We start from the raw sequence: 4,871 nt of genomic DNA, 5'->3' as shown, positions 1-4,871 counted from the left end.
GGAATATGTTTCACAGAATAACACTACATAAACCCCTGATTTAATTCCATGATTTTCATCATGCCAGAAGCATGATTGGTTTTAATTTTTTAAAAGATATTGGTATTCTATTATATTGGCTTATTAATAATTAAGGGATTTTTTGTACACAGTATCAGTGTGGAAATTTTTTTTTAAATATTATTACTTACTATGGTGTTTCAAACTTTCAAAGTCTTTTCAACATCAGAAAATAGCTGCATCTATTACTGTTACTTATAAAACACAAAAGATAATGACTAGTCTTTGTAGTTCTAGTAATGAGTCTTCTCTTATTTCCTTATATAGTATAAACCATCTTCCTTTGCAGGATTCAGTAAGACCAGTAGTTCTTAAACAAGGTTACCAAATAACCAAGCATCCCAAAGCAGCAGGTAAACAATCTTCACAGTGCATTTCCACCTCACTGAAGTTGGAGCTGCTCCTTTTGGATATTTCCCCACTTCAATGTGAAGTTGATTGCTATGTTTCAGTGGTTTCATGATGCAGCTTTTGAAAGAAAAATGATTTTAATTTTTAACTTACAGTTCCAGTTCTCAGAAGAGACCTATGTGGGGAAATCATATAGTCCAACGATGTTTATAATAACCAGGTGCTTCTCAGTAGATGAAATGTCTCAATGCAACTGTAATAAATAAGCACCTACATCCTTAGCTATATTACCAGTATATCCTGGAACCAAGTAAGATGGTTTTCCTGTTCCCACAATCCACTTAGTTGTTGTTTTAAAGTCTTAATATTTCCATCATTTATAACTTCTGTTTTGGCTGACAGTTATAACCACCACCTTTTTATTACTGCTTGAAGCCAGTTTAGACCAACTATTGTATACTCTTCAAATTTGCTCTTAAGTAATGACTTCACTAGAGGCAACAAGTCCACACAGCAGCCAAGAGAAACGTACTGCTTTCCTTCCTGCAAACTATTGGTGAGCACAGGGAGGTAATCTGCCGCACCTCCAAGATCTATCCTTACTAAATAAGCTATAAGTTTACTTATACTTCTCTTTCTCCAGAACATTAATGCTCTATTCGACCTTAAATTCCTGCTGAATAAAAGTTGAGCCATTTTTTCATGATCCTGAAGAACCTCAGAACAAAACTCACTAAATTTTGATGATGGGCTTTCTGTTTGTGAAGAACCAGCTTCTCTGGAGTTAACCAAGTATCAACTATGTTCAACTATCATGGTGTAACTCTTCAGGCAGATGGCTTGCATACGCCAGTTCATTTTCTTTATTTGCCATGTCACAGCCCCAACTTCTTGGGGACTGTCTTTTTCTGTAACAAAGATTTGGGAATGGATGATAAACTTTCTTTCTGTGACAGATCACCTTATGTTTATCTGGACTTTTCACAGCTTGTCCCACTGTTCTATTTATGTAAGCAGCCAACTGCTTTGGAGATTTCTTAACCTCCTTCATGTTCTTATTAGTGAAACTGGGGTTCCTTTTTTTTTTTTTAGGAAGATCAATGGGATGGTCCTCAATATTACAAAAATTTCACTTTTTAACATTGTGGATTTCAGATGCCATAATCTCTTAAACACTGGAGCCTCCTGGTGCTGTGACAGCCCACTCCAGCCCAGTGCTCGGCAGCCTGGATCAGCCCTGAGATCCTGGCCTGGCCTATTCGCAGCCATTCAAAACATTTGTTTGTTTTCTTGAGGATCAATTGCCACTCTGACTGGGGTGAGATGGAATCTCCATGTTGTTTTGATTTACATTTCCATAATGGCTAAGAATGTTGAATACTTAGCCATTTGTACTTCTCAGAATTGTCCAAATCATTTGCTCATTTATTAATGAGGTTGTTTGTTCTTTTGGTGTTTAAGTTTCTGAGATCTTCTTATGTTCTGGATGTTAATCTTTTGTGTGACGATTAGCTTGCAAAGACTTCCTCCCATTCCATAGGTAGCCTCCTGACTCTGGAAAGTGTTTCCTTTGCTGTGCAAAATCTTTATCCTTCAAGGCACTCTCACTTATCAATTCTTGCCCTAAATTTCTGGGCAGTTTGAATCCTAAACAGAAAGGTGCTCCCTAGGTTTATATCTACAAGGGTTCTCTCTATATTTTCCTGCAGCAATTTCAAAGCTTCAGGTGTTACATTGAGATTGTTGATCCATTTCTATATTGCTTTTTATACAAGGTGAGGGACAGGATGGAGTTTCACTTTTCTACATGTGGATATCCAGTTTTCCCAGCACCATTTGTTGAAAAGATTGTCTTCTCTTCAATGTATATTTTTGGCTCTTTGGTCAAAAATCAGATGGTGTAGCCATGTGGGATTATTTTTGGCTCTTCTATTCTGTTCCACTGATCTACACATCTGCTTTTGTGCCAGAACCATGCTGTTTTTTGTTACAATGATTCTGCAGTATAATTTGAAATTCAGTATCATGATACCTCCAGCATTTTTCTTTTTATCTCATGGTTTCTCTGGCTATTTGAGGTCTTCTGCGTTTCCATATGAATTAAGGATTCATTTTTATATTTCTGTGAAAAGTGATATTAGGCTTTTGATGGAAAGTTCATTGACTCTGTGGATTGCTTTTGGCATGCTAACTATTTTCACAATATAAATTCTGCCAATTCATGAACATGGGAGGTCTTTGTATCTTCTAGTGTCTTCTTTAAGTTCTTCAATATTTTTATAGTTCTAATTGTAGAGGTCTTTTACTTTCTTAATTAGAATTATTCTTAGTTATTTAATTCATTTTTGAGACTATTATGAATGGAATTGCTTTCCTGATATTTTCCTCAATCCGTTCATTGTTTATATATGAAAAACTCATTGATTTTGTTTGTTGGCTTTGTATACTGCTACTTTGCCAAAAGAGTCTGTTAGCTCTGGGAGGTTTTGGTGGAGTATCAATGGTCTTTTAAGTAGAGATTTCCTATTGTATTCCATTTTATCTTTGTCTTGCCTTATTGTTTAGGCTAGGAATTCAAGCATTATGTTTTATAAAAGTATAGTGGACAACCTTCTCTTTCTCCTGACTTTAAAGAAATGGTTTCTGTTTTTCCCCATTTAGTATGATTTTAGATATATGCTTCATTATGTTTGTTGATTTGTGCATGTTGAACCATCCTTTCATATCTGGAATGAAAGCAACTTGATCTTGGCATATGATTTTTTTTTTTGGTATTGATACTGGAGCTTGAACTTAGGGCCTGGGTATGACCCCTTAGCTTTTCTGCTCAAAGCTGGTGCCCTACCACTTGAGCTATAGCTCCACTTCAAGCTTTTTGTTACTTAATTGGAGATAAGAGTCTCATGGAGTTTTCTGGCCAGGTGGAGTCTGAACCACAATCCTCATATCTTAGTCTTCTGAGTAGCTAAGATTACAGACAAGAGCCACAAGCACCCAGCTCTTAATGTGTTTTTGAATCCAGTTTATAAATATTTTTATCAAGGATCCTTGATAAAATTTCCTCAGGGAAATTGGTCTATAATTGTGTGTGTGTGTGTGTGTGTGTTCTTGTTTGGTTTTGGTATCAGGGTCATATTGGCTTTACAGAGTGAGTTTGGTAATATTCCTTCCCCATCTATGTTATAGAATTGTTTGGGGAGCATTGCTGTGAGTTATTTTTTAAAGGCTTGGAAGAACTTGGCAGTGTACAATCAGATTTTGACCCACCTGAAGTCCCCCCATTCCATGAATACAGGGGGCCTGCAGAGTTTCATGCACTTGCATGTCCTGTGTGAGCTCTGATACCTCATAGAGACATCAGAGAATGGGCTAGGCTGCTGCCCTAGCTCAGGCCTGGGCTTCCCTTCCCTCCATCCAGATGTAGGTGGTAGTTTGGAGGGAGAGTTCAGGATGTGAAACAATGTGAAACAATGTTCTCTCATGTTCTGCTCCTGCCTGCACTGGAGGTGCCTCAGCCTGTACCTTAGTCTTTAAGGACATTGATGATAGTAGCAGGTGACATTTCTGAGCCTCCCCACAACCACACACTGAACCAAAAGTATTTCTGATGTTGCCAGTGGAGCATTGATTGTTTTCATCATTTTATAGAGGGGAAACAGGCTTCAGAGTGAAAGAGAATAGCTTTGTTGGTTGCTGGTGGCAGTTGGGCAGAGTTCAAATTTATGTCCTCTTTTTCTTGGTTCTGGATTTTTTTTTCCTCTGCTGAAGGCTGAGTTCTGCTTTGCTGTGTATGGCTATTAAGGTGTCTAGATTGCTTCCTTCATCCTCTGGAAGTTGGGTATGGCCATATAACTTGCTTTGTCCAATGAGATGTGAGCAGAGAAGTTTCATTTCCTAGAAGACTGGGTGTGGTGTTCTGTGCTCTCCTCCCTTGCCTCAGCAGAGCTCAGAGTCTTGTTGTGAGATGGTGATGTCACAAGATCGTGGCTATATTGAGGACAGAACCTCTGCTTGCCCATGTGTGGTGATAAGTGTGCTACTTGCTCTAAGCAACCCAGACAATTTGTTAATGCAGCTCAATATAGCTTATGCAGGCTGACTTACCGTCTCTTGGCTAGCTCTAATACCATTGTTTTGTTTTGTTTTGTATCAGTCTTGGGGCTTGAACTCAGGACCTAGGCCATGTCCTTTAGCAATTTTGCTCAAGGATAGTGCTCTACCACTTGAGCCATAGCTCAGAGCCTGAGTTTTTATGATCAAAGCTAGCACTCTACCACTAGAGCCACAGCTCCACTTCTGGTTTTTCTTTTTGGTAGTTAATGAGAGATAAGAATTTCATGAACTTTCCTGCCTGGGCTGCTTCAAACTTTGATCCCCAGATCTCAGCCTCCTGAGTATTTAGGATTACAGGTGAGAGCTGCCAGTGCCCAGCTTCAAACACTGGTTTTAATATCAGAGAA

The 4,871-nt window shown here is 38.5% G+C and overlaps 1 pseudogene; it reads right to left on the bottom strand.

Moving 5' to 3' along the window:
* Positions 1-655: 655 nt before the first annotated feature.
* LOC105983430 lies at positions 656-1,573 on the bottom strand (annotated as a pseudogene).
* Between the last annotated feature and the right edge of the window lie 3,298 nt (positions 1,574-4,871).

This window comes from Dipodomys ordii, unplaced genomic scaffold (assembly GCF_000151885.1).
Source record: "Dipodomys ordii isolate 6190 unplaced genomic scaffold, Dord_2.0 Scaffold19, whole genome shotgun sequence".
In the NCBI taxonomy this organism is placed as follows: Eukaryota; Metazoa; Chordata; class Mammalia; order Rodentia; family Heteromyidae; genus Dipodomys; species Dipodomys ordii.
This window is presented reverse-complemented; position numbering and strand designations above follow the sequence as displayed.